Source organism: Budorcas taxicolor, chromosome 2 (assembly GCF_023091745.1).
Source record: "Budorcas taxicolor isolate Tak-1 chromosome 2, Takin1.1, whole genome shotgun sequence".
NCBI classification, from domain to species: Eukaryota; Metazoa; Chordata; class Mammalia; order Artiodactyla; family Bovidae; genus Budorcas; species Budorcas taxicolor.
Window position 1 is genome coordinate 67,359,085 of NC_068911.1, and position 13,595 is coordinate 67,372,679.

The 13,595-nt window shown below is 42.5% G+C and overlaps 1 non-coding gene across 1 annotated transcript; it reads left to right on the forward strand.

Moving 5' to 3' along the window:
* Positions 1 to 13,251: 13,251 nt before the first annotated feature.
* TRNAC-GCA (transfer RNA cysteine (anticodon GCA)) lies at positions 13,252 to 13,323 on the forward strand. Its single transcript has one exon. It is a non-coding gene; the product is annotated as a tRNA-Cys (tRNA).
* Positions 13,324 to 13,595: the final 272 nt, after the last annotated feature.

Here is a 13,595-nt window from a genome sequence, read left to right on the forward strand (position 1 = left end):
ACGTTATCGTCAAGGTAGATTTCCTCTAGATGGTTGCTGGGTACCTGATAGATGGTGATGTTGAAGAAGAAGAGGAAGAAGATGATGATACTGAGGAAGGTGGCAATGGTGATGTTGAAACAGGTGATGCTGATGTTGAAACAGATGATGCTGATATTGAAGATGCTGCTGCTGATGACGTTGAGAGTGAAGATGTTGAGGAAGAGAGTTACCTTAATTGAGATAGTCACAGACTCTTTTTAAAAGAGCCTAGTATTGTACATACCCTTATAAGTGCTGGGATGCATTTTAGAAACTCTGTCAGCAACACTGATAGTTCAGGGACTTCCTTGGTGGTTCAGTGGTTAAGACTCCAAGCTTCCAGTGCAGGGGGTGGGGCTCAGATTCAATCCTGGGTTGGGGAATTAAGGTCCTGCATGCCATAGGATGTGGCCAAAAAATAATAATAATAGTTCATATAAGCTACCTCCAGAAAGCAACTTTGAGAGTGTCCAGAATTGATACATGAGTGAACAGGTGGGTTGTATAAGTGTGTTATAAACCAAAATCAAAGAAAAATGAAAGATTAAGCTCATTAGGTATTTAAGGGCAACCAGCATGTGCTAAATATTAATATCTCTAGTGTCTTGTTTTACTTAATCCTTATAAGAACTCAGCAAGGGAGGTGCTATTTTTATTCTTGTTTTACAGAAGCAGAAACTGAGGTTTAGAAAGATTAAGAAACCTGCCTGAGGCCATGCCACTATTAAGCAGTGAACCCAGAATGTAAACCCAGTCATCTTAACTACATCATCAACTCCTAACCACTTTCAACAGAGACTTGGCGTTTGCTTTTCAGCAAAAGAAAATTACAAAGCAAGTCATTGCTCTCTTGCCTTCCGATCACTCAAGTCATCACTGAGTTTCCCATCACCACCCCAGTCAATCTTTGTTTATCGTGCAGCTGGGTCAGAACATGCAGCCATACTTGTGAAATCACAGCATGTTGTTTTAGCCATGAATATGACATTGCAAAATTAAGATTTGGTGTTATGATCTTTCAGGGAGCTAATGATGGGTGTGAGATGAATCACAACTGCATTGTGGCAGAAAATAAAGAATGCTACCTGGAAGTCAGAGCAGGAACTCTGCCACTAATGGGCAGTGTGACCCCATCAAGTCATATAGCTTCTCTGGGACTCATTTTCCTCAATGATAACATGAGAGCACTAGAGTAATTATGTCCAAGGTCTCTTCAAGTTATAACATATAAGGAAATGGGCCTTATTACTTTCATGCCATTGTTCTTATTAATGTGCAAACACCCTTCATTTTGAGACCTCAACTAACAAGTATAATTTGATATAGCTGGAAAACAGGCAAACGGCTCTACCTAGTAAGTTTTCCTTTTTCATAGACGGTCTAGGATTTGCCATTTGGAGAAAGTCTGGGGAGGCCTGGACGTTTGCCAGTTCTCCTGAAAAAGGGTTGCAATGTGGTTACGCCAAGAACGCTGCATGTCGATCTGGCCTCAATACTGTGTCTCTTGTTATTGTCTGCTCCTGCCAACTGCTGCTTTCTGCTCCAGCTGTTTGGAAGCCAGACCTGGCACTATGAGGTCTGCCTTGGCATGCTGTGTGCGTGTGTGTGCGCCAGTGTGTCTGAGACTCAGTGTGACGTGATGAAAAGAAGCAAAGGCAGCAGCCGTGTGTGCACCTTTATCTTCTTCACTTGCTCACTGCAGAGCCAAATTCTAAATGTACTTCTCCCCATGTGACCCAGACCTGTCTTAGTCCCATCCCAACACCTTTGGCTGTGTTGAGACCACAAAACAACCAGTGATGACAAAGCAAAGTGACTGTAGTCTGGCCAGTGGTCTCACCAGGCTGGTGGTGCAGCATATGTAATAGTAGAAATCTCTCCATGTCCATAGGACTATATGGGCACCTCCTGCCTGCGGCTTTTGCCTCTTTGGTGAGCCACAAGGATTGAGACATTCATGGTTTTACCAGTATACCTGTGGCTCCATCTCAGGTTGGGTGGCATCTGAGTGTTTTCATGGGCAATGCTTCTGTATATTTGGGCAGAGCCCAGTAACAGGGCCAGTTTGGAGCATGTGTGGAGGAGCTGCTCGTCGATTAGTAATCCAAGTCACTCAACGATCAGCCTGTCTTCCAGTTGCTGCTGCAGGCTGATCAGCAACAGGGAAGATGGACTTTATAGCCCATGGCTTTTCAGAGGGCAACTGAAATAGGGATGGCCTCGGGTAGTCAAAGAGAGAAATATGCATGAGCAATAATATGACCCATAAAACTGTGAGGTAGTTAGGTGTTTTTCCTATTTTAAAAAATCATTTTCTGTCTATCCCTTTTGCTTTTTTTTTTTAACACCTCTGCAGATGGTGATTGCAGCCATGAAATTAAAAGATGCTTACTCCTTGGAAAGAAAGTTATGACCAACCTAGACAGCATATTCAAAAGCAGAGACATTGCTTTGCCAACAAAGGTCCGTCTAGTCAAGGCTATGGTTTTTCCAGTGGTCATGTATGGATGTGAGAGTTGGACTGTGAAGAAAGCTGAGCACTGAAAAATTGATGCTTTTGAACTGTGGTGTTGGAGAAGACTCTTGAGAGTCCCTTGGACTGCGAGGAGATCCAACCAGTCCATTCTAAAGGAGATCAGTCCTGGGTGTTCTTTGGAAGGAATGATGCTAAAGCTGAAACTCCAGTACTTTGGCTACCTCATGAGAAGAGTTGACTCATTGGAAAAGACTCTGATGCTGGAAGGGATTGGGAGCAGGAGGAAAAGGGGACGACAGAGGATGAGATGGCTGGATGGCATCATGGACTCGATGGACATGAGTTTGAGTGAACTCCGGGAGATGGTGATGGACAGGGAGGCCTGGTTGCAATTCATGGGGTCGCAGAGTCAGACACGACTGAGTGACTGAACTGAACTGAACTGAGGGATAGATTGAAGGCAGGAGGAGAAGAGGGCAAAGGAGGATGAGATGGTTGGATGGCATCACTGGTTCAATGGACGTGAACTTGGGCAAACTCCAGGAGATGGTAAGGGACAGGGAAGCCTGGAGTGCTGCAGCAGTCCATGGGTCTCGAAGAGTTGGACGTGGTTTGGAGATGGAACAACAATCTTGGTACCACCTTATAAACTCTCAGACTTCCTAGTTACCTTGATGGTTGTTTGAGCAAAGCTGTAATAGCAATCCATTCTTTCAGTCACTACGCCCAGGTGGCCACTGGAAACACGTGACAAGAAAGAAAGAGACAAAATACAGGAGACAAAATCCAGAAGAGCAGAAGGTGGAAAATGCCTGCAGAGTTCTATGGATTGCGGAGACTTATGCTATTACATATGCTGGGCCACCAGCTTGGTAAGACCACTGACCAGCCTACACATGAGTTGGATACCCAACTCCTGCCCTCAGAGAACTTACCTTTTAACAAGGACGACTCTAACTGACCACAGTGAAGTGTGTTAAGCTTTACGGGAGGGGATAGTGTTAGTTGCTCAGTCGTGCCTGACTCTTTGCGACCCCATGGACTGTAGCTCACCAGGCTCCTCTGTCCATGAGATTTTCCAGGCAATGATACTGGAGTGGGTTGCCAGTTCCTTCTCCAGGGGATCTTCCCAACCCAGGGATCGAACCCAGGTCTCCTGCACTGCAGGCAGATTCTTTACTGACTGAGCTACAAGGGAAGCCCACAGGAGGGGATACCAGGAAGTAAATAAGAACATAGTGGGATTGTGAGTAGAGCTTTTACCTGGTTCTACTGGTCACTTAGCAATGCTCTGGGCATTAAGAAGTGTATGTAACATGCAGGAGATAAGGAGCTGCCTTCAGAGACCTCACAGTCTATCTGTGGAGGCCACATTCACACAAGAAACAGAACCCCAGAGGGCCGGAGGGGGAGGTGCCACTTCTCCACGGCGTTTCACAGAGACAGTGTTTGGGATGCCTGTAGCAGTCAACTTGCAATAGCCAGGATTTGGTTTACCCATTTGATTCTAAAATATAAAATGGAACTTGTAGGGCTGTGTGCCTTGTATCACACAAGCCCTTTGGAAGGAATGATGCTAAAGCTGAAACTCCAGTACTTTGGCCACCTCATGCGAAGAGTTGACTCATTGGAAAAGACTCTGATGCTGGGAGGGTTTGGGGGCCGGAGGAGAAGGGGACGACTTGTATCATTTTGGACATGTATCATTTTATAACTTAACTTTTTCATAGGTGTGCAGCATTTCTTAACTACATGTTAGGTTCATTGAGGGCAGAAATCATTAATTTTACCGCACTGTGTTTCTTGTACTCTCCAGCCCGTTTTTATTCAGTAGGCACTCACTGAATATCCATGAAGTAAGTATAGGACATTATAATTTCTTATTGTTTTAGTGCAATTCCAGAGCGTAAGGAAGATAAGAGGCCACCATTACCCAGAGGGCTGGAAGTTCTAGATCCATCTCTTGCTGTTCTGATGATGTTTGTTTCTGCAAATATACTAAGCGCATTCACGACCTTCCTTCGCCCCATCTAGAATGAGGCCCTGTGAGTGTGACTCCTTCTGCGTGTAACATTTTCAGTAGCAGGGCGATCTCTTAAGCGCTTGAGGGGATGGAGACTGACAGCAGACAGATGGGCCCATTGACAAGTGTGTCCCCTTGTGGAACATCTGTCACAACTGAATTATTCTGTCATTTGTGCGGTCACCAAACCAGGCTGATCCAAGAAGTGGAAGGAAGAGCATTTCTAGTGACTCTGAACCACAGAGGGAAATGGCTCTGTGACACGTGTGTTTTCTGACAGGGACTGGCTTTATTATTTTCTAAGGGTAGAGAGACGTGCATGATGCATCAGCATCTGAATAAGTGGCCTGCTTTGGTGGTGACAATGAAACCCTGAGCTGGGTTTCATTTTGTTTAACTGGTGTCTCTCTTATTTTGGCCCACCTACATTGGAGGGGCCCAGTCTCAGGAGCTGTGCTGGATCCCAGGCTTCTCTGGCTAACCGTGTGACCTTCACATTACAGGCACTTTCCTCTACCTGTATTAGGAACTTCACCTGCCTACCTCCAGCTAACCCTGAGAGTGGGGCAGTAGACTGCCCGTGGCCAAAATGTATCCACCCTACATGGTCAGGTCATCCTTTGAGGACAGTTTGCCTAGGATTCTAGGACACTCATGAGCTCAAGGAGCCTCTTGGAGGAAAGAGCTCCCATAGCTGTACTTCTGTCATCAGATTTGCCTGTTATGTAAGCCTCTGGCACTTGACCGGAAAATTGCCTGTTGGGATTCCAACCCCAGAGACTGTGATGGCCTTGAGAAATGGGGGATGGAATGCATTAGGGCAGTTTTTAAGTCAATTCCAGAAAAAATGATTTACTAGACATATTTAGAACCACAATTTATTTTTAAACTGGGGAAATACAGTTGTTTTCCCATTGTTCATTGCACTTCACATTTGGCTAAAATTTTTCTAAATTATCCCAGTAATTTCATCTGACTAATTTTTAACCCTGAATATTCATTGGAAGGACTGATGCTGAAGCTGAAGCTCCAATACTTCATGGGAAAAGACCCTGATGCTGGGAAAGACCAAAGGCAATAGGAGAAAGGAATGGCAGAGGATGAGTTGGTTAGGTATCATCACTGACTCAGTGGACATGAGTTTGAGCAAACTCGAGGAGGTAATGAAGGACAAGGAACCCTGGTGCCCTGCAGTTCCTGGGGTCACAAAGAGTCTGACATGACTTGGTGACTGAACAACAATAATTCTCAACAAATAGACTTGCTGTAAGTTGTCAAGGTGATGTTGCCGGTGCATGAAAGCTGTTTTGTTCATTAATTCAACAAATATTTAAGTACCTACCATGTTCTAGGAGTCTGGAGACAAAAAAGTCCCAATTCTGACTATTGGAAATGCAACTCTCATACTAAGAGAACAGTAAAAAGCTATTCACCTGCTAAAAAGTAATTCATTGATCAGAGCATCTCAGCATCTGCTTGATGTTGCTGCATAAGTGAGATGTGAGTAGGAGTGTGTGTGTGTGTGTGCGTGTGCGTGCATGCACGCATCTGGGAGTACCTAAACATTACATTTTAGGGCTAAGTTCTCCCACTCTTTGAATTTGATATGTAATTATGAATAAATACTAAAACATAAAAACGAAGCCACCCATACATACCTCATAGGATTCTCCTGGCTTTGGGACACTCATTAATGGCAGCAGGGAATTTACTATTTGCTTTTATTCTTGTGATCAAGTACTAGATGCTAAAGTCGCTGTTAAGTGTTTTTTCAATTATAATCGAGACTCAAAATTAGCAATGGGCTTCCCTGATAGCTCAGTTGGAAAAGAATCCACCTGCAATGCAGGAGACCCCAGTTCAATTCCAGGATCAATACCCTGGAGAAGGAATAGGCTACCCACTCCAGTATTCTTGGGCTTCCCTTGTGGCTTAGCTGGGAAAGAATCTGCCTGCAACCTTAGGGACTTTTTCTGGGGGGTATTTGAAAATGGTTTTTATCTTTTATTTGTGAAAATATTTGAATCTATGCAGGAATAAGGAGAATAGTAAAATGAAGTCTAGGGACCCATCACCAGCCTCAAGAACTATCAACTTAAAGCTCATCTTGTTTCATCTATAATTCTCCCTCCCCTCTATCTCTTCCTGGTTTGCTCTGGGTTACTTTGAGGCAAACCTCAGACACATATTTTATCTGGGGATATATTGGGAGTCAGTGTGTGTTTGTACATTGTGGGATGTTATCAGGAGAGGCACATGTCCTTGTCACATCACAGTGCCTTTTACCAACCTGTCCTCATTGCCATTTCCTGCCTAACCCTGCAAGCATTTGGGTTTGCAACCCCTATATTTCCCATTTTCTTATCTGTTCCCTTCAGTCACTTTGGTTATTGCCATCTTAATGTAAAATTTGTGCTGCTGCCTTAAATATACAAGTCATAACAGTAAGTTGCATGATTCAATGTTAGTTAATTTTTATCTGAGAAGTTTAAAATTTATTTTCTGGACAATGCTTACATTTGACTGGCTAATTGGGTTTGAACATGCTGTCTTACTTTGTATTCTCTGTAAAACTTGATGAAATGACTCAGGATCTGCCTCAAAATTAACAATGATGCCTCACTCACAGCATCATCTACTTTATTTATTTATTTATTTATTTTCATCACCTACTCTAGACTTTGCAGCCATATACCTGAATTTTGAAAGGCAAGTAAACCAAAGAGGTTATAATAATTTGAAGCAGATACCTCAATCTGAAATGCTGTTGCTGTTGCTACTACTAACTGCTATTACTAAACTCCATGACAATAAATCCCATGTATCATCTAGAATGAAATCCTCTAGGGTTAATAGAATCTCCCAGCACTTGCCAAGCACTGGGTCTGTCAGCTATTGGCAAGGCAAGCAACCTTTCTGAGAGAGCGAGAGCAAGGAAATACACATGAAACTTACACTGGAGAAATGATGAATGCAGGTTTGCATGAGGATATAATTGATAAGAAGATGACTTAATTATAAGTGGAATATATAGGTATATAAATATACAGATAACATTATGTTATCTATAGACATAATATGTCTATTATGCTTAGCAAAACAAGGTGATATGTTTATATTATGTAATTATAATACATGTTCTCATAGTATATTATATGTATTATATATACTACATATTATATACATATATTTGGGCTTCCCAGGTGGCTCAGTGGTAAAGAATTTGCCTGCCAAGCAGGAGATGGGGTTTGATCCCTGGGTCAGGAAGACCCCTGGAGAAAGAAAAGGCAACCCACTTCAATATTCTTGCCTGGGAAATTCCAAGGACAGAGGAGCCTGGTGGGCTACAGTCAATGGGATCATAAAGAGTTGGACAAATTTAGTGACTAAACAACAACAACAATAATATACATATATTCCACTTATAAATAGAATCATGTTTTTATAGCCATTCCACTGTCCAGTCACAGAAAGATGTTTGTCATGTAAATAAAAAAATCGAGAATAGTGAGATAATTATTTTTAAATAGTCTAATGTTTTAGTGCTTTACAAGTACTGATGTACATTTTAGAAACTCCACTAGCCTGAACAATATTTCAAATTAGGCCTTGCCAGAAAGCAACTTGGACTGTGTTCAAAATTGACATGTAGATAAATCATGGGTCTAGTTATGTAAAGGGGAGAGTGCATGGTGCACTCCTTAGATGAGTAAGAGTGGCTGGCCTGCGTAAGCCTTTTCTCTTTGTCTCTGTTTCCTCCCTCGTTCCTGCCCCTCTTCCTCCACCTCCCCACCTCCGATTATCAACACACTATGAAACTAGACAGCAGCAGAGTACTTAAATAATCCTGTATACTCCTGCCACAGCACCCGGGGCCTGCCTAGAATCACAGCTTGGCCAGTTCCGTGGGCTCCTTAGACAGTCAAGGGAGGGATGCTCAGGCCCAGAACCAGTGGAGAGGAGGGGCTTCCCAGTTCAGTGTCCCACACTTCAGTTGTGTCCGACTTTATGGACTGTAGCCCACCAGGCTCCACTGTCCATGGGATTCTCCAGGCAGGAATACTGGAGTGGGTTGCTGTGCCCTCCTCCAGCGGATCTTCCCAACTCAGGGATCGAACCCACATCTCTTACGTCTCTTGGCTGGAAGGTTCTTTACCATTAGTGCCACCTGAAAGCCCGCGTGTTGAAGACAAGTACTTAATCACTTCTAAAAAAAATTCCAAAATATTCTCTTTCTTAATTTGCCCGAGATTTTCTTCCATTATATGTAAACAAAATGTCTGTCTGCCTTGGGGTTTCCCACCTGGTGTGTTTGCTTGATTTCAGAGGTATAGGGGTAGGTTAACTGCCTTCCCGACCTTGACTTGGTTCCTTGGTGTTTTATTTCTTATATTTTAAAATGTAATTATGATTGAAGATTAATCTCAGAGTCTAAACCAAATATGTATCTAAACAAAGGATAGTTTTTATAGCCACCCATTTTAAAGATCATGTCATTTCAAAACCTAGGACTGAGTCTGTATTCTGCTTGTGTTTGCTGACACTTGAGCTTCTGGATTTCTGAGGGCTGGTTGGTGAAGTCAGGGTCTAAATCCCAACATGTAGACATGTGTTGGGGACGTCCTAGCTGTATCACTGCTCTGGATGCACAGCTGATATTCTTATGGGAAACTGTTATTCTGCAAAATGGTACTCTGCAAATATATGCTACATAACCCACTCTTTATTCTATATAAGAAAAAATAGCTTTGGGGTTTGAACTGAATCTTTTGAATCTTTTTCTGATTATGCTGTTTCAGATGTAAGCTCTTTAAAATTTGGAAATATTTTGATTTTGGAAATGTTCTTGTTTCAGAATTGGTCAGATCCTGGATATGCCTGAGAAATGATCTACTGGTTTTAAATTAGAAAGTCTGAGGCACTATAAAGAGGATCTTGCACGCATGCACACTAAGTCCCTCCAGTTGTGTGCAACTCTTTGCGACCCTATGGACTGTAGCCCACCAGACTCCTCTGTCCATGGGATTCTCCAGGCAAGAATACTGGAGTAGGTTGCCATGCCCTCCTCCAGGGAAATCTTCCTGACTCAGGAATCAAACCTGAATATCTCTTGTGTCTCCTGCATTGGCCAGAGGGTTCTTTATCACTAACGCCTCTTGGGAAGCCCAAAGAGATTCTTAGGGCACATCTATATCTTAGGTCTAAAGTAAATCATATCAGGACCCTAACAAAGTGGTTAATCGGGGACTTCCCTGATGGTTCAGTGGTTAAAACTCTGTGTTTCCAATGCAGAGGGCACGGGTGCCCTGGTGGGGAAACTAAGATCTCACGTGCTATAGCCAAAAAAAAAAAAAAAAAAAAAGTGAGGGCAGTTAATCAGCCAGAAAAAAAATTGTGCCCCTAATGTTGAAGAAATTGAATAATCTGCAAGTCTCTTTTCCAAATAGGGACAGTTAGAATTTATGAATATTTTGTCTTTGGGTTAAATATAAACGTGTTTTCTTCTAATAGAGGTAAATACAGAATCACACTTCCAAGAATTTGGATACCAGGTTGAGAACTTTAAATGAACTTAGCCAAAACTGCATAATGGAATAAAGAGAGATAACAGATGATCACTAGTGAACAGGGAGAGGGTAGGGAAGATTCTAGTAGATAAGACAGCAGATGCTAGTTAAATCAGGCCCCAGACAGGGGGGAAAAAATGCTAAGTAAGACTGCTGTAGGGGGTCCTGGAACTAGGGAAGCTTCTTCAGGGCCTTTTCTCTGTGGGTGATAATCTTTTTGCTTCCCCACATTCTTTCCTCCTTAGCATTTATTGAGGATAGGAGGAGCATACTTGAGTCAGTAAATGAAAAATCGCTAACTTTTAGACACCCCAGCTCATTATAGCAGAGGTTCTCAACCCTAACAGCCCTTGTGATCCCCTTCAAAACATTTTGTTAATATACTTTCCTGTCCAGTCATGACTTTCATAGGTAATACAATCTACTTACACATGATATTTCTTTAAAACCTAGAATGTCAAGTTATAATATAAAAGAGAAATAAAAGACACTTAAAATAGTCTTTATTTTAATATGTAAATGCTTGTGAACAACTGCGTAGGAATCCAGACCTAATCCCCATGCCTGTGGCAGCTACCCAGGCAGGTGACCCCAGAGAACTTAATGTGCTGGGGTCTGCAACAATCAGAGCAGCATTTACGGTCATGAACTGACATCCTGAAACAGTGACTACTCTTGGTAAAGTCTCCAACAAAGCTAAGGACCATCTTCCCATAGTCAACTAGAGAATTCAGAGCCTAATAAAATTGTGCAAAGTGCAAACAAATCTTCTGCAGTTATACATGTAAAATGGAAGAAGTTCTAGGCTGCAAATGAGATGGCATTCATATATGTGATGCACAGTGGGTCGTTTAAAAGCCATGAAGGATGCGGCTGGGAGGCTGATTCCTTGCTGTTTGGCGATGCTTATTCATTACAGGACATGCAGCCTCCTCAGCCCTGCCCACTAAACGTATGCAGTAAAAGTGAAAGTGTTAACCGCTCAGTCGTGTCTGACTCTTTGGGATGCCATGGACTGTAGCCTGCCAGCCTTCTCTGTCCATGGAATTTTCCAGGCAAGAATACTTGAGTGGGTTGACATGCCCTCTTCCAGGGGATCTTCCTGACCTGGGGATCGAACCCACGTCTCTTGCATTGCAGGAGGATTCTTTCCTGTCTGAGCCACGGGTACTCCTCTCCTATAGTTATTTTGACAATCAAAAGCACCCCCCACAAATTTCCAGAACATCTCCTATGGGGCAGTTCCAGACCCCTTGGGAACCACTGCACTCAGGAACCATTGCACTATATGTTTAATGAAGACCCAGGAGATGGTGAGCTGGGAGGACTCTGCAGAAAACAGAACAAGAAGGGTGCAAAAGCCACTTAGGAGGCCAGTGCTGGCCGTGTGGGTCTGGGGCCCAGAAGCTGTCACAGTGATGCGATTGCTATAGTCCCGTCTGAGCACCCTGCCAGGGAGGTTGTGTGCTCTGCCACCATCCATCACTGTCCTGTGTCCTCATCTGCGCCCTGCAGGGAACCCTTGCTTGTTCTTTATCTGCTTCTTTTTTTCCCTCTAGTCCGCCAGTTGTGGTTATTGGATACACTAGGGCAGGGCGCGTGCAGCGCCTCCTCTTGAAGCTTTCATCAGGAGGATTACTTGCAGGAGTAGCAAGGCACCCACGATTCTGACTGTAAGCTCCTCTTGGGATGGCCTTCTGTTCTCAGATTAACATAAACGAAGAACACTGAATCTTTCTCTATGAAAGAGGAATATGAATTTGCCAGCCAAAGCATTCGCTTGCCTCACTTCCTCCTACCTACAGAGCAGGTAAAAGTTTTTCCATGTCTTTCCATGGCCACTGGTACACAGCATTCTAACATGAAGTGGGGCCTTTTCTTCCCTTGATAAGCTTTCTACATGTTCTTGTTCAAGGCAGTTTTGGGGGGATTTTCTTCTTTGTTTTTTTGTTTTGTTTTCGAGTCAAACCTGTCAGGAAGCTGAAAACGAGCCACTGAGACCAAGACTTGTCATTTTTTTCTGAATCTGTGCCTTTTTTCCTCCCTCCCTTTGCTGTGACTGACAGAACCCAAATCTCTGCCTGCCATTAGCTTTGCAGTGACCTTCACAAGGCTATAAGATGTGAAAAAGGCCCGTGTAACTCGTATAAGATGAGTGGTTGTGGGAGACAAGTGTTCCTCCTGCAAAGCAGGAGTCTGAGGTTACCTATGAGGCCAAGGCTGATTTTCCTGGGATGCCTCCCCACTGTTACTGCTGAAAGTGGCCGACACTCCCACGGCCTCTGGTCTTTCTCTAGATTGTGTTTCCTTAGCAGCCAAAGTCAAAATTCACCAAACCCATACCTTTTCCTTTATGACCACATTCTCATACTTCGAAGCAAGATAATTAGTTAACCCCCTCCCATTTAAAAATAATATTCTTTAAAAGAAAATCTTGTCCTGCTATCACAAGAATTATTTTGACTCAGGTGGCATTTCTTAAGGAAATGCAGTAACTGGGTATTTTTACTCAATAAAAATGGATTGCTTGGGCCCAGCTGGAGAGATATGTTCACTGGTTATAGCGATTTTGCAGAACAGTCAGAGTTTTCTAATTGACACTTTAATTTATGGAGTCTTATCTTTCTCTAAGTACAACAGTATAAATAAATATGTATATTTATTTACATATACATGTAATAATAAATATTACATGTGTATACAATATTTACAGTATAATAAATTAATAAATTAAATAAACCATACATTAATTTATTTATTTAATATTATTGTTTATTTATTATTTATCAAATAAATTAAATTAAATTATAGTATAATATAATAAATACTATAAATAAATTACAGTATAATAAATATGTATATTTCCCTAAGTACAACAGTATAAATGAATATTCTCTTAAGAAATGAAAGTAGATGAACTGACATTTGTAAGTATTTTTCTGTTCCATAAATGATTATTTTCATACCTTCAGATTGTTTGGAACTGATAAACTAGATACACTAAGTCTCCTACCTACGAATTCAAGTTGCAAACTTTCAAAGATGCAAGGCTATATATCTATGTCCAATCACATAAGTTAGTTCACGTGTCTGGCATACAGTGTCACATACACGCATCCTCTACAAGTTGTTGTATTTTGTGTATTCTATACAGTATTGGGGCTTCCCAGGTGGCTCAGAGGTTAAAGCATCTGCCTGCAATGCAGGAGACCTGGGTTCGATCCCTGGGTTGGGAAGATCCCCTGGAGAAGGCATTTCCTTGAAGGCAACCCACTCCAGTATTCTTGCTTGGAGAATCCCATGGACAGAGGAGCCTGGTGGGCTACAGTCCACGGGGTCGCAAAGAGTCGGACACAACTGAGCGACTTCACTTTCACTTTCACACAGTATTGTACATGAGTACAGTATCTTTATTGTATGCCCAGGATGTCATCTATGACAAGGAAAAAGAGTTACTACCCAGGCATGACTGGATCATTTTTTCAAGAAGGTCAGGAAGACCCCCTGG